Source organism: Abramis brama (assembly GCF_963993115.1).
Source record: "Abramis brama genome assembly, chromosome: 19".
Classification (NCBI taxonomy): domain Eukaryota; kingdom Metazoa; phylum Chordata; class Actinopteri; order Cypriniformes; family Leuciscidae; genus Abramis; species Abramis brama.
The window spans coordinates 13195585-13219625 of NC_139981.1; the positions used below are offsets into that span (position 1 = coordinate 13195585).

At 37.1% G+C, this 24041-nt stretch overlaps 1 protein-coding gene across 2 annotated transcripts in view; it reads right to left on the reverse strand.

Moving 5' to 3' along the window:
- Positions 1-24041, reverse strand: part of galnt2 (UDP-N-acetyl-alpha-D-galactosamine:polypeptide N-acetylgalactosaminyltransferase 2) — a 79203-nt gene that overhangs the window by 54470 nt on the left and 692 nt on the right. The gene's annotated exons all lie outside the window — the stretch shown is intronic.

Sequence of the window (24041 nt, forward strand, 5' to 3'; positions counted from 1 at the left end):
TATTATTTATCATAAAGGATAAGATTTATGCAGTGTAGGCAAAGGTGTTTACTATGGCTGCGTTCAGAGTAATTTTTGGGGGTTTACAGCAGCAACTGCTTACAAGTGTGAATCCTAAAATGTTTCGGTCATTCAGGATATTAAACATATCTGCTGATTCTGATATGGCGGCCGATATATCACTAAAATAAATGAAACCTTGGTAAGCATAAGAGACTTTCCATTTCATTAAAACAAAACAAAAACATTAAAAAAAATATTACCAACCCCAAGTCATTTAATCATACTGAACTTGGAATCATCCAATAAAATGGTTGTTTCCTTTAAGGCTTTGTGAAAACATATTCCACAGTGATAGAATTACATGAATAATATATGAGCATTTCTCTTTTGGGTCCACTTTCAATTCATACTGATGTTTTTGGAAACCAGCCTGAATATTAAAGTACTACAATATTGATGATAATGATGCTTATTGCTACTGAATAAGTACAGACGTTGTTATACGGATCAATGTATAACTTTTTCACTTCCGCACGTCATTTTAACACTTTCACATGGGCTGACAGCAACGGCCAAATATATTTGGTAATAAGTGAATATTAAAAGCAACTGCCACCTGAGCACAATACATTCAAAAGCATGTTTTTATTTGAAGTGTTCACATTCTAATAAATAACTTATTAGAATGTCAATTTGTGATTTAAAGGGTATATTGCACATAATCACAAGTAGACCGAACAGTTGTGATAAGACCTATGGCAATGTTATTTATTACCTTTCTGTCTCTCTAAATATGTGCAAAACCTTAGAGATTATAGAAAGCCACATCCAGTGTGCACAAATCTAATGAAATCCGATCAGATATTTATTACAGCATTTATTACAGCATTTATTTATTACAGTTCTTCTCAGGGCAAATCAAACAGCCATGACTCCTCATGGTCTTCTGTAAGCAGAGAAGCCTGTAGTCATGGTTACCAAAGTCTGGACTAAAGACATGCTCCACGAAAGCATCTACACAGCATTATTCCATCAGACTACCCACTGTTTCCAATTTTCCAATAAAAAGTCTAATTGTGGAGCCAGAGTCGGCTGAATGTGGCAGGAGCATTAACGGCCATCCTCACTGTCACTCAAGCTGCCCACTCATCTTTAACTGCCCATTGAAGAAATACGAGACCAGGAGAGAGAAGGACATTTGGAGAGGACACTAGACAGCATACTGCATGCCTACTGGATAATGTATAATAATAATATACTAAATGCTTAAAATCTAAATTATAAAACAGATAGTTCTGGTCCTGGATGCTGACTGGTCAATTTAAAAGTGCTCTATTTATATTAAAATACAGTAACCATATGGTTCACAGGACACGTCATTGTGTTAAAACAACAAATATTGAGAAGTGGTTAAAAGTTTATTATGGGACAATGTGTTTGAAATGCAACACTAATGGCACAAAAACAAATCAAAACCTTAAAGTGACCCTAATGCTATTTTAAATAGCATATTTAATATTTAAAAATAGGTTATACTTCAGTTGTATCGCTGTGGTAATTTTAACCACTGAGCAGAAAATATGCGACATGTTCTCGACATACACGAACACGAACCAGCTAGTGTTTGAGGCGAGGGTGGGTCAAAGTAGACTTTGTTCACAGGCAGCCAATGAAGACCATAGGCTGGCATTATGCAAATTTGTGACATTGTTAAATATAATTTAGAGAAGTAAGACTGGGATTACTGACGACTCATTTCGGCAGATCAGAATCAATTCTCTTTTTCTTTTTGAGACAATTTTATTTATAGTGCACTTTGATCTTTAAAACCTTGCAGACCTTTTACATTTCACAATATATTACAGTATACTCACTACAAAAAACTAGACTACACCACTGTTACACACTGCATGAAAGGTAATATCTGAGAAAGCATAACAGGGGCACTTTTAAAGATGCCCGTTTTAGTGCAAGTTTACCACAAAAAAAAACAAAAAAAAACAGGCCAGACAGAAAATAGAACATATCCTGTGTGAATTAAGACAAATGGAAAGTGTTTGGTTATTGTACCCTTGTATGGAACAAGGGTACAATAACCAAATACTTCCCATTTGTCTTAATGACAAAAAAACTTAAGTTTATAGTGTCGCTGAGTTGTTCTCCTTTTGGTTGGAATGACAAGATGTTGAAGGATATGTCAGGAGTTTTAAGCAAACACAGGCTGCTATAGCAATCTGTGAGTAAATGTACAGGTTTTTCTCCAGTGTAGCCAGTTGCATAAACTGCTTAGACTAGTCTTACATGTTAGCCATAATTTTTTTTCTTCAAGATGGGTATTTTTTTAAGTTCGTTACATTAAAAGGTAGATTGGTCTCATTTATATCCAAAAAGTAGGGCTAATCAGTCTAGTTGTCATTGCTAGTTGATAAGACTAGTTGTTAAGACAACTAACGGCTATGTTTATGCTAAGCTAACAATTGCTTTGAAACTAGTAATCTCAGCATTTTAATTCTGAACCACTAGGCTGAAGTTCTGACATAAGAATGCAATTACTACATGTTTGAAATCATTAAATTAATGAATAACATCAAGAATAAAATTACAACCACTCACTAACTAACTACCTAACTAAATAAGTAAATATACATTTTGAGACTCTAACCTGGTTATGGTTAGAGCACGAGGAAACAGGCTAGGTATTGCTCAATCATAAATTAAAGATGATGACATAAACAATGACACAATGTTGTCATAAGATCCAGGTACTTGTAATGTACTGTAACAATTTTTTATGTGCAAGAGTTTAATTTAATGGCTTCAGTGGAACATGGGCAGATTTTTAATGAGAAAATGGCCTTAAAATAAACCCCTCAGGATCAGACTCAATCTTTTCCAACACTTATCCTTGCAGTTCAGAGCAGGTGGGTCGTTTTTCACGAACATAACTCTATATTGTGAGCAAAATAGCAGGCCATGTCAAACAACAGCAATGATAAATCCCTTAATAGTACGTTTTATATTGTGCCTGTAAAATGGAATGTGCTTTGTCCACAAAAAGACCTTCGGCAGTGAAACAAGAGCCGTTGTTCATCTGCAGCTGTGGCTGTATGATGCCACTGTAGTGTTGAAAAGAACCAAAACTGCACAAACTGAGAATACAAATGTTCTGGAGTCTGTTTTTTCATCCTCTCACGTTCTGCTCTGAAATGTGGGGGAGGAAGCGGGAGAAATAAGCCAGGTATTTTTACCCTGTCCTTTATGTTTGTTCCCTGCCAGATCGTATATGACATGACCCCACTGAGGTAAACTTAATTCAAACTGCCCAATATCAACAGTATTACAACAGACTGTATCATATATCAGACTTTGGTCACAGCTGATACCGTTGCCTTTTTTCCCCCAGTCAAGTCACATTCTGACATCCTCATTGACTCATGAAATTGAAATAGTACTGCATAAACCCAAGCAAGCTCTTGAATGTTTTTTTTGTTTTTTTCATGGCTGAGTGAAAGAGGGACTTGCATTCTCTAAAGCAAACTTCATTCAACTTTTTTCTTATAAGGCAAAAAAAAAAAAAAAAAAACTACTTAAACTATACTTGATATCACCATGCTTCCCTATTTGATAACTTACATTAACAATTGCAACATGAAATTATATTTCAGAAATAAATGTTTTTTAAATATGCAAAGGACGCATTATTTAATTAAATATGCAGTAATAAGCATACATTTCCAGAACAGAAATCTGAACATTGGATTAAGCCAGGATCAAAATTCCTTTCATTTTGTTGACATATTAGAGTCAAAGGTTTTTACAGTGAGGATTTGAATGATCCCTCTGAAACCTTCAGAATATAGATAACACCGTGTCTACACCGGATGCGATCGTTGACACGTTGTGACGCAACAGCTAGAAGCGACCGTTGCAAATCCACTTGTCCTTCCTATGTGAAGTATCGCGAGTACTTGGAATACGGCATAAATAGAACGAAGAGTCAGTTCACTGTCGGGGATTTGTCGATCACTGATTATAATGGGTTCTATTGTATTGTCTTTTGGTGCGTCGCATCGCACCGCTCTCGTCCGCTCTAGACAAGGTGTAAGAATAAACCTAGAAAGTTTGGAGTATGTAAATGCTGCTGAAGTGGAGATTTCTGGCTCAGTGCATGAGACTCATTTTGTGAGAACGCCCTATAAAGATATGTATTGTGACTGACACCTACAAATGCAAATAGATGTAAGTGTAATGAAATAAACACTTAAAAGGGTATTTCTTTCCACTATTACGAAAGAAGAAAAGCCATGGAAGCAAAATAGCGAATGAAAAAAAACTCAGATGTTTTGCCTGTAGTGTCTTGCTTTAAAAAGTTATTTTGATGATTACGTATCACACTAATCGTTCAAAGACTGTCGATTTTGCCCTACCATGAAAGAAACCTAATTTCAGCAAAAATCATGCTGTGTGCACCCAGCTTACTGACTAACAGGCACAGCTGACGGTTCGAGGGCAAAACCTGTGCAGAACAAACTGTGAGAAGTCACGCTCGAGTGCAAGCAGAGCTAAGGACATTCAATGAGACAATTGTGTAGCCTTGAGTCCTCCACTGTGTTTGTCCACTGTTCAGGTCTCTGAGGTGTGAGAGGAACTGGAGGTCTGACATGCACTGCCCCCAAACTGGCACAATCAGGTCACTGGCAGAGAAAAATAAACAAAACACACACACAACACCCAGGTCTGAAAAATACTGGGACATTGGATTCAAGTAAAACTCTGTATTTCGTTGATTTAGTGCAACATCAGCCTTCCTTATCTTTTAAAGAAAACGTTTTTTGCAGCATATCTCACTGAATTAATTTTTTCATGAGTTTGTCGACCAGCAAAAATTGAGTGTGTTTTTATCGTATTCACACAAAAAAAGATCAATGCATAAAAATGTATTGTACATGTGTCTATTTGCACTGTGAAGCAAAAACCATAGAAAAATTACATTAAAGTACCTGTTGATTAACCTACAGCCTTGCACACAAAACGGCTAATTTTAAAACTACTAAAACTGATTTCTCTCATCCCTATGCCAGAGTAGTAGATGTTGGAGGCACGCACACACAGAACATTGCATGTAGCTCACTCCCATCCCAGGGAGAATTTAGTGAAACTGAGGGACTGGGTACAAAAAAGCACTCATGAAACCAGTTTGCAACTCAAGCTTTGGCTGCTGACTGAAAGCTCAGAGGCCAGCTGATTATAATTACAGTTCTTGAGAGGAAACCCAAGGACATGTAATGACAGACAGGCCAGGACACAAATTGTTCACTCGAAAGTTCCCACAGTGTTGCTGAATCTGCAGTGGCAACGCTGGAACAAGCACCTTAACCTTGCAAGTTTGCACATTTGTGTAGTGTCTTTCTTTTTTATATAAACTAAAAAGTACAACGTAACTTGGAGAAATGCCAATCACACAAATGCACATATACACAGACACACAACAGTGTCAACTTATCCTTCAGAAATCATTCTGATATGCTGCTCAAGAAACATTGCTTATCATCGATGTTAAAACAGTTATGCAGCTTAATATTTTTGTGGAAACTGATCAATTGTTTCACGATTCTTTAATAAATAGAAAGTTCAAATGAACAGCATTTATTTGAAATAGAAATCATTATACACTTCTTTTTTTAATGGTCAGTCACGTTTGATTCATTTAATGCATCCTTTCTGAATAAAAGTATTATTTCTTTCCCCCAAAAAATCTTACTTACCCCTAGCCTTTCATAGGTTGTGTATCCAAATAACAAACTTTTTTTTTGATGGGGCCAGTGAAAACTGTAAAAATCTGAAAAAGTCATGATCAGGCCAATGGAAAAATCCTCATTGTTGGGTCCTGATTGTGAATTCAGAAGCGGGAGTCTAAGACAGAAAAGCCTTTGAATCGCTCAGCTTTATTGTTGAGTCACAAGAATCACATTAATGGCTGGGGGCATACAATGATTTCTCTCAAAAACATTTGTGAACCACAGGCCGTCATGGGTTTGACAAAAGCATTCTTGTTGGAAAATTGGGAAGATCTGACCAGTGGCAACAGAGTTGTAAACAACATGTGACAGCAGACATGATCTATCAGAGCAGAGATGGAAGAAAAAGAAGGGGGGGGGGGGGGGGGGGGGGGAATAATTTAGGTCAATGGTTCAGACGTACATCCTGTCTTAATTCCCATTGATTGCCTCTGACATGTCAAAACAAGCCATTACACATGTAACTGCATGGTTGCCAGTCATTTATGTGGATAGGGTGGGCATTTTGAATAATTTTGTAGTCAAGTACTCTTAACACAGACAAGAAAATGTAATTGGTTATTTAGAAATTAAAATAAAAGTTAAAAATATTGTGTATAAAATACACTTTATAAACAATATATCGTAATTAGATATCTATCTATCTATAATAGTTAAATTTACTTTTTAAAAGTAATACAGAACAGATAAAGAACACAACACATGCAGGGTCTTTAACAAAAACTGGTACACGGATGGACAGGAGCAGACAGAAATGTGCAAAAGCCCCATACAGTGCCTGAGATTCCTTTTGACTGGATCATTCAAGCAGCATGATACGAGATGCCTGCTCACACAATAAAAAGGCAGTCATGTTTAATTAGTCTCCCTTTGCCTTGAATGCCAAACAGGTCCTCGGGGTAAAAAGAAATCCTGCAACCGCTTCAGATGGAGACGGTGATAGCATGTGATAAGTTACAGAAAAGACGGCAGAGCGTGAATGTACTTCAGGCTGGAGTCGCCGCTTGTGCAGTAATTTTAATGTCACACTTCAACTTTCTCACCCATGAGGGAGAGAAAACGGTTTTACATTTTGCAACATTTCTCAAGTTGGGGAGACGGGTCAGTGGGTGTCGTTACAATCCAACACACTGTGCTCAATTCCTTTTCACATGACTATATGTACAGTTCAAAAGTTTGGAGTTTGGAGTTTTTTCCCCCAAATGAAATTAATACCACTATTTAGCAAGGACACATTACCATATTGTTTTTTTTTGTTCTTGTAATGGAAATACATCTGGAAAAAATGGGGTCATCTTATATTAGGGGTCTACATGTCAATAATACACCAGCAACAATAGGGAGCGCCAAATACGTGTAAATACGAGTCAAACAACTCTCATTAAGCTGCCGCCAAGAAATACGGTTTGTGTAATGTTACAAAATGGCGAGCCCAAAAAGACTGTCTTAAAAATGCTAACAGTAAAAGAAAAGCTTACCCGGGTCCTAAAAGCAGCCGTTTCGAAGAAACTGGCAGGCAAGTGTGTCAGTACGTAGCCAAAAAATGAGGGGTTGCCACCAGAGCATGTCATCCACCTGAACTTACCCACCAGCGATGCCCATCATTTCGTATTTCGGCTACATACTGATGTACTAGCCTGTCAATATCCTCAAAGTGGCCGCTTTGATGTGCTGTATTAGATAAGCCCTCCGACTTCAGGGAGAAACTGCTGTCTTTTCGGCGCTATGTGATCGGCCTAAGGAAAAAACATTCATATCCCCCTGGATCAGATGGGTAATGCGGATCAAAAACTTTTTTTACATGCAAGCATCTGTCACTGTACATAAAAAAGGTGAGGGTGCCCACTGCCCACCCTCCAGAACCAGTACACCCCCACTTGATGAATTCATTACACAAAAGTCATTCATGTCTCGCGTAGAGAAACACACAGACTACAAATACATTGACAACCAAACAAACATCTTCATTCACATATTCTTTCTGTAGGCTACCTGATAATTGAATTACTTTGTTTTTTAGTTAATTACTTAACATGCAATTTATCACTGTGAAAAAAACAAAAACAAAGCAAAAGCTTTTCTGTCGGGTTAGGTAATGTCGTAACGCAAAATACAGCAGAACTGTGTGCGCATTACGGACCCGATGTGCAAACCACCAATTAGAGAGGTTCCTGAATTTCAATAGATAGAGAATATCTCGCATTTTTCCATGGGTGCCTGAGCTACGTTTTTTTTTCCACTGCTATTTTTATTTAAAATGTACAACATTGCAGGTTAAAAAGTGGCACATCTTATTCTAATTCCACTCTCTACTTAATATAGTCTAAGACACCAGGTTTTGGAGAAACTGTGACTGTTTGTAGGGAAAAAAAGAATCAAATAAATAAAATCACTGCCAAACATTGAAACACTAAGTTAAAGCCAGACAACCCAAACAATGCCTAACCCAGTGAGGGAGGGCAGACAGCTGAATATACAGGCTAAACATCCACACTTGCCTCTGTCATGCTGTGGGCAAGGGCATGACCTAGACTGACAAAAACGCTGCGTTTCGGCATAATAGCTTTGAGATCAAGAGCATGTTCCATTAACAAATCTCCCATTTCCAGCTCCAGATATACCATAATTTCGACAATAATTCGTTCCGGTTCTCTATTATTATTGGCCAAGCTTTGTTCAAAGACTGATGATATTTAGTATAACAGCACTGGGAAATTTCAACCTTTAGATCATTTCACTTGTCTGTTTCAGAACAGAATATGCAAATAGTGTGGAATGAAATTCCAATCTTGCCAACTGAACATGTATAATTTTCCTTTAAGCTTTACAGATCTCACCAATACAGTTTTAGATGTCTGAAAGCACTGCCTTTAGGGCAGAAAGAGTTAAAACACTTTGCCTGCTTTTGTTTTATTCTTGTTAACTCTACTGTTAGATTAAAGGATGATTACCTCATTCGCCAGGAGAGGGGCACCCATTCTCCAAGCCTTCGGGATGGGGAAACTGTAGGCTAAAAATACATTCTTCCCATACATGGAAAAACCTTTGAGGGGTTCTGAGCAGAGTTTCTCAATTTTCTGCACAAAAAAAAAAACAACTTCAACTGAGAAACATTTCCTATGGTTTCCTATTCCAAACGACAACTGGTCCTTATTGTGATAATGCAATAAAAAAATAAATCTCAGGCTGAATCTGGAAGCCATGCTCACATCTCATGCAAAGCCCAAAATACCCACAACCCTCCCTCTATCGGTGTTAAAAGCCTCCATCTAACTTCAACATTTACCATTTCTGGACAGACATTTAAAATCTATGACTTAAGGGAGAAAAATTGTACAACAAGTTGAAAACTGAGGAAGAATGTGGCGAGTTTTGCGCATGGACACAGGTGGTGCTGCTTGTCAATGTTGGCAGAGAACAAATGGCTTAATATACAACAGAAGTTTAGTGTTAGAAAACTGATAAAGTACAGTTCTGCACAACAGATGCTGAATGATGAGCCCAATGCATTTTATGGTCTGATGGGAATGGTTTGGAAAGGAATATCCTGTGCACATGATCATTTTATAGAACTATAATCATAAAAAAAGTTTAAGGGAGATCTAAACTTGTCATTAAAAGCACCACAGCAGCAGTGTGGTGTGGTACTTCAATAATTCAGAACTCTAAACAACTAGAATGGAAGGTAATCTTCTCACCATTCTGCCTAAATATCAAATTTCACTTAATCAGATTGAATCAAAGCCCAGTTTCCAAGACCAACAAGGAGAACCCAGTGAGGATGCAAAAATAAATACAACGCACCCTGAAACCTTCTTGACCCAAAACTCATAATATCATACAAATCGAATTATCTGGTGAAACATACTGACTTTTTCCTTCGACTTGGCCTTTATTTAGCTCGCTAATCAGAATAAGAAGTGTCAATCATTGAGTCATTGAGTCATTGTGGGACAATGTTTTATATGAAAAATACAAATGGATTTTGTGTTGGACAAATTTACTGTCAATATAACAATGTCCCATAAATCGAAGCAGAAAAACAATAATTTTTGTGTTTAACAGCCTCTGTCATAAAAGTTTGTTATAAAAAAACAGCTTGACCGCATGCTGATATAAAAAAAGGCATTTTTGAATGTCAGATCATAAGCATTGTCAACAGACAAATTAATATGGAAAAAAACCACAATGCAAATCACAAACTTAACATTTTTCCATAGAAAACTGTTAAAAGCCATATTTAACCTGAATAAACCATCGTCTAGGAACACCAAAATTAATCTCAAACTCTCCTTATAATGTTATGTTATAAATAATTTGTTATCTAGTGCCAAAAAAACAATGCCATAATTAATTGAGAAAGACCATATTTTTATGTGAAAAGGTGTTATAAGACATTTCCGCAGTTTTGCTAACTTCCTCCATTTTGCAAATTTAACCACACAATATCTGACCAAAGAAAGCACCTTTATGCTTTTTCTTTGTAGCAGATTTCTAAGGTGAAATTTAGGCCTTGTCCACACTAATACATTTTCGTTTGAAAACGCATATTTTTCTTTACGTTTTGGCCTTCGGTTCACACTGAGACAGCGTTTTTATTAATAAAAAAAAGAAAAAACTATTTGAAAACGCTCTCCAAAGTGGATACATTTGAAAACACTGTTTTCGCGCTGTAGTGTGGACTGTGAAATCGGAGGTATTTGAAAACGATGACACGTTTAGTCATGTGACGCATATTGTACCTACAGATGTTCATGTTTATACTGGTATTGTGCCTGTTATGTGCTATTCACTTTCACACAGTTGCTAAAATGTTACTTTGCACACTCTTTATATCACAGTCCTGCAAAGATGACAGAAAATTCACTCACATTTGCTGTCCTGAAACAAATTATGAGAGCAGTTGCGTTATAGGCCAAACATATAATGGTGAGTGAGTGCGAACTGGACGCATCAGAAAATGGTGAGATATTTTGCTAAATAAAATGATCCTGCCAGAAGAATTGCGTGACAACTTGTTCTGTCTGTATCATCTCAGTGAACTTTTATGAGGGTTTACACATGCGCTATTTTCCGACGTTTCAGTGTGGATGAGAAACTTTTGGAAAACGCCTGAAAATGCTAGTGTGAAAGGAGAGCGTTTTGAAACTAAAACTCAGTTTTCAAATCTATCCGGATTAATGTAGACAAACGTAGCTTGGTGTTTTAATTATGACATCATCATTTAGCATACAGACAGCGTTTATGACTACTCAGGTTTGAGAGAAATATTAGTTTCATGTTGCTTTGGAATGTCAAGCAATGTTAAGCTGTTTTCTTTATTAGCTTGGGCAAGGAAATACTTTACACATAAAAATAGTTATTCTCAATGGCTTACGGTTTAATTCTTTTGGCAGTAGATATTGTTTATTACAAGAAATCTGGTTCTCTTTAGTGATTGCTTTAATACATTTAGCCACATTCTTTAAAGTGTTTTTCACTTAAAAGTATTTAGAAATGTCCCTTAAGGGGAGATAATGGGAAAACAAAAAAAAATTCATTGACATTATCAAGGAAAGTCCATTATGGATCCCTGAGGCAGTACAGAAACTGGTTTATAGTGATCAATGCCTGATGACACCTAGACCACAGTGGCCAATATGAATAAAATTGTATAAATATATAATTAATATACAAATATAGTTTAGATATTAAATAAATCAGTGACAGTACATGCATACATACCATACATACATACCATACATACCATTATAAATGTTGCATGTGCATATGCGCAATAACAGTTATCATCAACCAATCCTGTTAATCAAAAGGGACAAAATATTAGCCGATTTATGTGCCTGGTCTATTTGACAGGTTACATGACCCTGAAACAATTAGTACTCAACTACAATGATTACTGCCCCCAATTGTGTCATGTAGAGAACAACCATAAGAGATTCTGTAAAACTCCAAAAGTCCCTTTACATAATTGGTACATAAGAAACGCCTAAAAGGAAGCAGTAAAACACATGCTAGTTAGATCATATGTTCAGTGAATCTGTTGTCAATTATTGGCTTATCCGTTCAAAATCAGAACTCAGTTCCTCTCCACAAAGTAATTCTTCTTCAAATAACATTCCCAAATAATAAATAAGTATATGGAGAAACTATAACAGCCTCCAACTGAACTGAGCTATTTGTCCATTCCTAAACAATTATTTGCATGTCAAATCAGGGAAAGTAATTATTCTGCAGACGTGAGCATTTTTTCAAAAGTGAATAATCAAAACTCATGACTTGAAGGAAAAGCATAAAAATGTGCTGGGGGAAAAATGGGATTTCTTCTTTTTTTTTTTTTTTGCGACAACAATTTGAACTGAAAGGCTGCATGTTTTCAGTGGCCCGATGGTGTTTGAGCACGACTGAATTTGCGAGGCAGTTAGCACTCTCACATCGAGGTTATGCCATGCATTTCACCCTAGAGGTTTCATTTCAGCAGAGAAGTGACATGACAAATTTCTATAGCTTTAGTCATTCAAAGAAGAGATCACTAAAGGTGCATTGCATGCAAATAGTATAAATTCTGAATAAACCACAAAAACTATAATGGACTTACAGTATTACCTAGGAAATAATTTTTTTGCCTGAACTGTCACCTATATTTTTACTCTATGGACACTGTCAATAAAAGAGGTGCGTTGACCTCTCTGTCATAGATATAATAGCAATGACATTCAGAGTCAGTTGGGTGGACAGTTCACCCAAAACTAAGGGGGGGGGGGGGGATAAAAATATACAGGTTTAGAACGACACAAGGCACAGTTAATACTGAAAATGAAATAAGTTTTCCTTTTTGGGTGTCCTGTCCTTTTAAGATGCTTGTGAGACGAAGGAGGAGTTCTTTCCAATCTCTCTGTCAGTGTAGTGGCACCTATTTTTCAGCAGTGTAACCTCAATCAAGATGAAATGAAACCTGTTATGCAGAGAGTAAATTTATGCCAAACAAAATCAGGCATCCTGTCAGAGAATTAGACTACCTCTTACTGACATGCCAGCGAACTGGTGCGAAAAGGTGAGAAGCTGTTGACTGCGAAGATGCACTGGGCGTCCAGAGGCCGTCACTTTGTATATGAAGACAAGTGCAAATTGGCTGCTCTGCAGGCCCGGCTTGTCAATCTAGAGGCTGCAGAGATCACTTCACCAATCCGTCTGAGCCCTATGCTAAGGCTTCATTAGCAAACCTGGGGAATTCTCAAAAATATGAATTACAACACTGACAAAAGGAGTACATTTCACTAATGATAATGACATTTTATTTCCTTGCATTTCTTACTGCAAGAAAGATAATGCAAAACCATAAAACTACCACTATGATACATCAACATGCAAATCATCCATTTGCTGATAATCATTTAAATTAATGTTCCGGGTTCAGTACAAGTTAAGCTCAATCGGCAGCGTTTATGGCGTAATGTGGATTATAACACAATAAGGCCCATATCGCTTAGTTTAACAAATGCAAATACTGCAGTTACAATCAAACTAAAAGCTAGTCAAAAGTGAAAAGATAAACTGTTTATTAGCCACTACAAGTACAGCATAATCATTAAACTTAATTGATTAAACTTAAAGATTATGAAAACACAATTTCATTGTTTCCATTACCTTGTCTGATTTAAAATGACTTGAAATGTCAGTCAAAATAACTGGTAAAACCTGTAAACCCAGTAACGGCACAGGGTCTGCACAAAAAGGGAGGTGAAGCAACAACATGAATAAGTGGTTTGTCTTAAAGCGTAACTCTCGCCAAAATGCAACCTAGGGTCTTTTTGTTAATCTACCCGAGGCAAACTTCAGTTTAAAAGCATAATTAGAATGGAACGCCACTTTTAAGTTTGATCAAGTTTCAAAATCACTATTGTTAAAACACTAAGGAGGCTCGACACAACATGAAACTTTGCTCGAAGTATCACCAGGGCCTCTACACATGAACTCGAGTTTAGTAAATCGACTTTATATGTCAAATTTGCCAAACTTTTTGAACCCAGAAAACAAACCTCCATCACACATCAAGGACTTCAAATTCAAAAGCAATAAAGAACTAATTTTCTTTGAATCAGCTTGTGTCCTTCACTGATCTGGACCAGGTGGGATGACTCACAGCACAGATGTTCACCTTTCATTAAAAAAGGTATGTAAATGAACTAAACAGGACAGGTTTGAGGGACAGTCAGAGCCCTCAGGCACAGTTTAAAAAAAACACAGAGACCAGCAAGACCAAGCCAAATGGTTTATTGGTTGGAAGCCACAGACCTGGCAGAGGCTCAGGGTGTGCCTGCAAATAATTCGATAAGCAGTGAACCTCTGCCACACCTCCCTAAAAGCAAAGCTGGCGTCGCATTGAACAAGATATCCAAATGAGAGCCTGCTCATTTAAATGCAACAGGACTAACTAAGCCTACCGAATTAACAAACCTTCAGCTCATGGTCAAAACATGCAAGAAGAAGATTTATTAGTGGAAAGACATATGTTTGCATATACGCAGATATAATAAACCTACATTCTTAAAGGTGCGCTATGCAGGATTTTCAGTTACCGTTTGTAAACACAACATTCAAACTCTGCGGTCAGACTCAACACCACTGCCCTTATATAAGTTGCACACCACACGCAGCCCAACCAAGCTACTTGCAGAAAGATGATGCGTTCTTAATCAACATTAACTAAATATGCCAGACTTCTACAATCATTTCGGACTTATAAACTTAACTCTCTAACAATCTGTCACAGACATGGAAGAAAAGATCAGTCAATACTTTCGTTTTAAGGGATAGTTTTAAGGATGTCATCATTTGCTCACCCTTTCGTCATTCCTAAACTGTATGACTGACTTTCTTCTGTGGAAGACAAAAGACAATTTGGGGTTTAAAACAACCCTATTGACTTTAATTTTATTGGAAAAAAAATTCTTCATACTACCTTCTTTTGTATTCACACAGAAGAAACACCAAAGTGTTCACAAAACAAATTACTGTTTTAAGGCTGGAACAGACTACACAAATTTTTTTGCACCAATTTAGTCTGAAGGAGTTTACGTTAACTGCCGAAAGTCAGAGCCAGTCTTCAAATGTAAGGCAGTCGGTGTTGACAGCTTTCACGTGGAGTGTATAATGTATACAATTTTTTTGCTTCAGACTCTGATTCCATCAAGTCAGAAGATATTATATCAAACGTTTGATATTTTGAGCCGATTTAAGAACACAGTCTCCTAGCAACAAGTTGTTTCTGTGTGAGTTTGTTGTGTTTGAAACAACCTAAAAGTCTGTGTGTGACCGTCAGTGGTTTATACACGATGCCTAGTTTTTCTCAGTAACCATTTACAAAGTTGGCAAGTATAAGATCCCCATTGGTCAGATTTTGTATGTAAACGCACTTACAGGCCTTTCATGCTTAATTAACTAGTCACAACAATTAACACAATTACCCTTGAGAGTCTAAGGAATATGCAAGAAAAAAAGAAAGAAAAAAAACTCAAAAAGTTTCTCATCTTCGGTCTTTGAAATGACAGGGCTAAAATTCTCTGGAGTCTTTGGTTGCATATGCATGAAAGGTAACATCAGGCTGAAAGACAAGGGACCGCAGTCAGCAGTTCCTGAGCACCGTCTGCCCTCCACTGCATGTTAATTAGTATGTAATTGATGCTTTGAGCTTTACAAAGCCACGAGAATGATTACACTGCTGCATTCTCGATTTAGTTTGAAATCTGGTGCAGAAGAATTTCAGACTAAATTGTATGGGTTAAATTATACACTGTGGCATCAGTGAAGGCAATTTAGTTCAAACATCACATCAGTTATACAGTGCATCTGTGCAGGCACTTAGCTGCTCTCCATCTCGCACTGAACAAGTTGAGGGATTGCTCTGAAAAATGGAAAGCCATTCTCGATAAATGCTTTCAATCAGGCTACAAGAGGCACGTGCAAGCTGACAAAACTAGCTGGGCTTCAGTGAATCAAGTCCACCGCTGCAGTTGATTTCTGTCAGTCATCGCGGATGGTGACTTCCTGTGGCTCAATCTTGTTTCTGGTGACTTGCTCTTCTACCACATGCCCCGTAGGCCGAAATGAAGTTGTGAAGCAAATAAAGTGAACACCGGCTGGCAGTTAAGCTGTTAAACAGACCAAACATCTGGTGAGAATAACTGCTACCAGCTCACCAGTCACATAGTTGGCGTCGCTCTGATGTAGTTTTTCCACTGGCTAAGTATTTTAAAAGAAACATCACGTGCTTTTCTGAAATTGTGCATCATTTGTTACTGGATCAGAAAGCCCTAAATATCTTAAGCACAATGACAGTATTACTTTTTGTGAGGAGAAATTTACCCTAAAATTTACTTTAGGGTTGTGTATTTAAGTGCATTTTTAGTGCAAGGTGTGTACGTAGCTTTCCATGGTACAAAAGTAGCTTTTAATCAGCAGCTTTGTAAAGTCTTACGCTGAGATGATGAAACATCACTGGAGGCTATTCAAAAACCCCATTAAAATTATATGGCTGTAATTCCATTGGTCTGTTGGTCTCTTCGAGATGCCGAGGTGGCAAACAGCCTGGAAGCACTTGGCTAGGAAAACCTCGTCTTCAACACGTTCATGGCCTCTGGCAATATTCTCAGTGTTTTCCCATTAGTGTATATGTCTCGATACATGAAGAACCGGGCCCTTACATGTCGTCTAAACAACTCTGACTGCTCGGCGCTCATAGACTATCTTTGTTTAATCCATGTGGGAAACTATGCTATGATATTTCAAACAAGCTGACAGAGCATATGTGTCTGCCGTAGACACAAAGCGGATGTTCAAGCTTAGGATGTGTTACTGGTTTCCATAAACAGTGACTGTGGGGAAAAACTCAATTTTAAGGATTGCCATTCAAAATGAAAACAAATGTACAATACAATAAATCTATAATATTTTGTCTAAAAAAAAAAGAAAAGAAAAAAAAAGTGTACAATAAATGCTACAAGTGTATTTAATAAATACACTAAATATTTTGGCATCTCAACATGATAATAAATATTAATTGTATTTCTAAATGTACAATCGATAGATAAGTCCTCATAATAATATATATAATTTAATGATTAGTTTGGTATTATAGAGTGTGATATAGAGTTTACACATTTCAAAGTAACAATTAAAGTTTATTGGTGTTATACTTTGTCCAATAAATTAATTAATGCACAAACACATCATTACTGATCTATCGTTATTATCCCTTTAATTAAATGGAAGATGATGGCAAAAGTAATTTAAATATTAAAATAGGCCGAACAAACCAAAAATTAACCAATAAATATCCAATAGGGTATCAACCAATACTGATAAATAAATAAATAAACAAACAATAAATACAAATATTTCAGAGAAATTAATAACCGATAAGGTGTATCTATATTGTGAATCCCTATATAACAATGAATAACGCTTCTCTAAATCACATCGTCATTACAAGCATCACCACAGCACCACTAAGAACATAGACAATGAAATCAGGAATATTTTCCATGATTTTAAGTGAAATAATTAACTGCATTAAGGGGGGTTATTTTACATGGGTCTTTTGAAGTCCTCGCATTCTAGCTGTGAGAGAGCTGCCTTTAGGCTTGAACGCTGGGAACAATGAGACACACTTTACTGCATTTGATATTCATCTCTATTTCAAAGGACAGAGGGGGATTATGTTGCTCTTGTGGCGAAATCTTCTAAATAGCCACAGTGATTCCTGATCTTAAAATATATCTTTAAGTTAGACTGTTACTGTACTGTTTAATATGTTACATCTACTCCATCAGAAAGATAATTTGAAGATGCAAACAGCACATATACAGTCCACCTGGCACCACTGGACAAATATCCTCAGAAAGAAAAAAAAAGTATGATTTTTTTTATTACCCTATAGACTCTCTGCTGTGGTGTTGGTTTCTTACGCAAGAAAATCATGAGTTACATCTGCCTTCAGAGAATACAGACATTTCCTTCATGAGCTCCATACCCTCTGCTTTCCATACTTTCCAAGATTGCCTGGTGGGAACCTAGGCTCAAAAACATGTCTAAATTTTCACCACAGATATCTCGAAAAGCTTTAGCCAGTGAGTGCTTATCAAGTACAAGCACTCAGTTTTTGTTATGTCTTGGATATGATGGAGCAGAAGAGTGATAAAACTAAAGCTGATACAAAGAGATGTTTATCACAACACAAGAATGTTAAATTTGACAACAGTACTAAAAAGTCTAAAGATGAAGGGCAATCATTTTGTAAAGTGTTGTTGACGCAATGTTTTAAATTTTAGGTTAAAAATAAAAAGTGGCTATTTTTCTTTTCACAAATCTGCCTTATTATAGTATGGTCCTGTTTTATATAAAAATCTAAGTGTTTTGTTTTTTTTCGGGAGGGGGCGGGGGGGGGGGGGGGGGGTGAAAAATTCAATAAACATAATTATAAAAAAAAAAGTGAAAGTGTGTATCTTAGTTTCTTTTACCTATTCTCCATTACTAAGCAACATTTTTCCTTCAATTCATTATAATGAACTGCTGTATGAAATACGTTTTTAAAAGATAAATAGGCCTATCTCATGCAAGTCTCTCAATTGATATAAGGTCATAAAAGCTGTATTCATACTAATTTGAATAAAAATAAAATAAATTAAAATGTTTATAGCTGGCATATAACAATTGAGGGGTCTAAAGGTGTGTTTTTAACTTTTTACCTTAAGTGCTGCATTATTAGAACGCAGTGTCGTGCAAGATGCTTTAACAGACGCTAACACAACGTCCATCTAACAAAAATTGTGTTCAAGGGAACCTTACACTTCTATTACTTGGACTACACAATAATTTACCAACAAAATAACCCAAACATTGATTTTTTTACCCAAACATTTGATTTTTGTTTCCTACAAACATCCCTACAAAATGTGAAAATCACTGGTATCTAGGTCTCGATGGACGAATGAGGCGGCTGGCGGTGTTAATCATAAAAGATAACATCAGAGAATGATGTCATGGAGTTGCCACAAGGGGAATATCCAGTAACTAAACCCTGTTGAAGAATGAATGAACCTTAACATCAAAAGCTCATTTCTTCTCATTTGCATTGCACTCATATACATCTCGCAGTTGCTAATACATATTTCACAGAGAGATGCAGAGACTGATGACTGAACTAAATGTGAAAAATACAGAAAGATGACAACCCTGCAGAGGATAATCGATTTATTCATATTCAGCTGGAGATACATTTCCCTAGACATTGTCTCTTTGGGTAAACAGGCTTGCCGTTTTCCACCTTCATGTAATATTTGCAGACCCTTTGGAAGTTAAGTTGTCAATAGATGCAAGTTCATGTTTTTAAACTTCATTTTCTTTTGCTAGTGCATATTTCATTCTATTTTCTGATGGATTTTGCAATTCCTGCATCACTTCCTCCTGGCTCACGGCCAGCGTGCTGACAAGCCTTTGGGTGAGACTGAACTGGAACCCACGTTTTCATTCCTCTTCCTGTTCACTCAATTATCATCTAAAAACAACCAGGAAAGAGCTGCTTAATGAGAAAAAGAACAGTGCCTTTAGTTTACAAGTCTAGAATCAAGCACGGATGCATAAAGAATGATTCTAAGAACAGAGATTATGAGAAATTGTCTGACAATGTGAAGTGGTAAGCAGGGATGTATTAATTCTTTCATATCTCACTCCCTAACAGAACAGGCAGTTGTGGGAGAATTGAAAAGGCTTTCTGCAAATCCCCACAGAGACCTTTATCTAACCAAATATTACAGAAAATTCATTTCCGATGCCAAAGACCTCAATAAAAAATGTTGAATCTTTAGACAAGACAATACTTCAAAAGTATTCACTGTGCTTCATGTCTTCTAATGCAATATTTAATTTTTTTTTTAAGTGCTGCATTTCATTTTTTTTTTTAAAAAAGGAATGACTTTAATATCTTGGAGTTGGAACTCAAAATCACATTTAAAAGTTATCAAATAAAAATTATCCTTAAGGAAGCAATAAATTATTGTAAAAATGTAAATCTAAAATATAACAATATAGTGGAAATGAGCATGCTCAATAAAATATAGGCCTAATCATAAAAAAAAAAATCAAATTTAGCACCAAGGGTCTCAAGACAAAAAGCCAATAGGATTTTCCGTTGGAAATTTTTGCAGAAAATAAGTTCTGTGACCAACAAAAATGTATGCACGTTTTGTTCATCAAAATAATCCTCACAAATGTATGAATTGAAGCCTAAAAACAAATCACTAGAAGTAACAAGCAAACAAACAGACCAAAAAGTTAGGCTATAAATGAACTACACCAGTCGCATTACTTTAACATCACCACCACTAAGATTCTGACAAATCTCGTGAGTGGGGCATAGAATAAAACAAGAAAATATCTTGAGCTTCTATTAACCACAGGCCTTCCAAAAAAACTCATTTAAAGGGATAGTTCGCTTTGAAATTAAATTTTGGTATGTTTTAGCTTACCTCAAGGGCATCCAAGATGTAGGTGTCTTTTTTTCCACAGTAGTTTCAATTTTGATATTTTTAGGTCAAACCGTTCTTGTCTGTCAGTCATATAATGCAGGTCTATGGTCACTGTCTCAAAGAGCATGCACAGAGTCCAAATTAAAACAATTCCCCGTCGTCCAAATTAAACAATTCCCCATCGTAAGTACACATTGATGGCCTAAGACACGAAACGAGCAGTTTGTGTGAGAAAAAGAACAGTATTTATATCGTTTTTACCTCTTGTACACAGCCACGTCCAAGTGATCTGATCTGACGTGTACGCAGACTGGTGCATAGATATATACACTAGATGTCGCCTTGTCTACGGCAGTTCATTGGAACGAATGTATTTAAGGCGACATCTAGTGTATATCTATCTATGCACCAGTCTGCGCACACGTCACACACCAGGATGCGCGCGCGCCCTCAGATCACTTGGACGTGGCTGTGTACAAGAGGTAAAAACGATATAAATACTGTTCGTTTTCTCACACAAACCGCTCGTTTCGTGTCTCAGGCCATCAATGTGTACTTACGATGGGGAATTGTTTAATTTGGACGACGGGGAATTGTTTTAATTTGGACTCTGTGCATGCTCTTTGAGACAGTGACCATAGACCTGCATTATATGACTGACAGACAAGAATGGTTTGACCTAAAAATATCAAAATTGAAACTACTGCGGAAAAAAAGACACCTACATCTTGGATGCCCTTGAGGTAAGCTAAAACATACCAAAATTAAATTTCAAAGTGAACTATCCCTTTAAATCTTGCCTATTCACTCTCACTATTTCAGCTAAAGCCCTTGCCTCCATCTGGTAGAAACAGAGCGGACAGAGACAGAGGAATTCCATGGTCATAAACTCTGCAAGTCCAAGACCTTTGACCACTGAGGTCACTCAGTTATCAATTATCCTATATCCAAAGTTACAGAAGAGTCTCTTTAAAAGTCTTTAAATCCTTTATGGAGGATACATATACAACCATGTCCCTGTCAAAGGTCAGGCCATAAAAAGCAACGCGTCTCACATGATCGTCGGCTCATATCAAAGGAGAAAACATTATGAGGAACACTTACAGTTTATTTTGTAACTAGTTCATGTTTAAAACATAAGGCCCTGATTTAACCTCTGGAATTAAACTCAGCTGATTCAACAAGATGACAAAACATAGGCTAATCTCATGAAATCCGGTTGCCAACTTAAAAGCAACCATAAAAAATATTGAGGTCTTTTGAAGCTCAGCTGGTAGATAAGAGGTATAGAAAAACATCCCATGGCAAAGAACTACAAAAGCATCATACTTTTAAGGCTGCAGATTTTTTGCACAGACATATCTCATGGAAGAGATAAAGCCAAAGAAGCTTTCAAATATAATGCCCATCAAATTTAAACCCAATTCACCCTCTGGTGAGTAAAACGTAACCTCATATATCAACGTCCAGGGCTTTCTTCCATGCAAAATTGTTTAGGACACAAGGCGTTATAGGAGCTCTCTGGCATTCCCTATTTAGCTCAAAATTCACAGCACTATTTAGCCGAGCATCTCCACGATATCAGAATATGAGAAACTCACAGTCTCTCTAGTCACATAAAAGGAGGGCCACTGCTTTGCTTTCATTCCTCACATTAAGTTCATCTGCATGACAGTCATCAGACCCAAATTACATATTTTTCCTCTGGTTATCAAAGGGAGAAACAAAGAAAAAAAGGAAGGCGCCACACAGCTTTGTGAGAGCTGACCGAACCTGTCATGCACTTTGGTTCATCCTGATGTTAACAAGCTTTGATTTGAACAAGTGAGTGAAAGCAGTACGGCCCCATCCCAGCACCGCCACTGTAATCCTGCCAACAAGGGCAGAACAATCAGCATGTCAATAATTGTGTTGTGGAGCACATATCAGATCAAACGCATTTCCCAGTGGAGATAAAAGCCCCCTGTTTCCCTATCCCGCCCGCATCCTAGAGCAGCCCCGGCTCCCAAAACCAAGCCGAAAGAGAAAACATTCAGAATCCGACCCTTGCGTAACTTGCATGAGCATCTGTACAACCCCGCCGCCATCCCGAGGCTGTCGTCCACCCTCGCTGGTTGCGGGAACTCATTTCCTCGCTGAGACGCGATCTTTGACATCTGTTTAAAATCTATTGCGTAACTAGCACAGTTCTCACAGAAATAAAAGGACAAGGCAAAGGTCATGTCAATTTAAACTCTTCAATAAAATTAATTCATTGAGTAATTTTAAGGATATGAATGAACACAAGCTGTGCACAACAGCAGCATCGATGTCTTGTTCAACAAAGAGAGGGATTGAATGTGAAGTGCCATGAGCCAGATGAAGGAGCACTAACCAGCTGTTCATCCACTTGCTTATGCTACACTACATGACGCTTAAAAAACAAATCCACAAGCAGCCGTCTTCATACATTACGAGGTTATTGATAAAACTGTAATAAACCAGTAGAGAAAGTGGTAGTTAAGCAGCAAAGTCTTTAAAGTCCAGCATGTTGCCATTTCAGCCATGCATACAAAACACAACGTTTCACTAGGTCTGCAGTACAACTTATAGGACAATAACGACTTGTGAACAACAAACTGTGATTGATACACTACAAACAATAGCATTACATTCAGTAATGTGCCAAAAGGGAGCAATTCCCAAATGTGCAGTGGTCCATTCACCTCATTGTGCCTTGATCACAATATCAAATGCACTCATACCAGAAAATGAGTTGAATTAGTGCGGCTGATGGACGGCTATGGAAACAAAACACGAAACACAACAAAACCTCAAGACAGTGTGCGTCACTCAGTATAAAGGGACGCACACAAGCTGAATATTTGCCTGTGAGCGAAGGAATTTCAGCAAACATCCTTCGAGACCAGATGGTATGTTACTAAAAAGTGTGGCTTCATGGTATACCACCCTCACTCAAAAGTGCAAGATGCACACACTGTCAAAGTGATGATTAATGGAATCCAGACATGCAGCTTTAGGGATCAAAACTTAATGTAAATGCACGAAATTGGAAATTTGAAAGATTACACACTTTATATTACGACAGTCCCGATTTGTATATCCACCTTGTTTATCAATGCAGAAGCAGGTTATTTCCTGTTAATGTTATAATTCTGATTTATAAGCTGCTATAGAAAATTAACAGTGCACAACCGACTGTTTTAGTACAGCTAAAATAACAGCTTCCCTACTTGAATTGAAAATAAGATTGATACAAACGGGACAAATATTTGTTAATAAATATAAATTACTACAGATTTGTAGTAAAAAAAAAAAAAAACATATTACAATAGTGCTAACAGCTGTGCTGTTGTACTGAATATCACTCCACTTCGGAGTTTCTTATTTTGATAGCGAACGATTCAACGACTCACAACACACAAATACATAGGTACTCCATTGTGACGCCACCTACTGGAGTAACGACGTAAACAGCAGAAAGCGTCACTGAAGGTTCTGAACGAATCTTTCACTGAACGTACTTGAATCTCTCAGAAGAATCATAATCGCCACGAGTCACAACCAGTAATAAAAAAAAAAGTTCCAGACTAAATATTAGCTCTCAAATGTGATAAACGGAACTAACCCATGAATTAAATGTAGCTTGCCTTTAACACTACCTTGTAACATTACAAATACTATACAAACTGCTCATAGCTTATAGCATAATCAT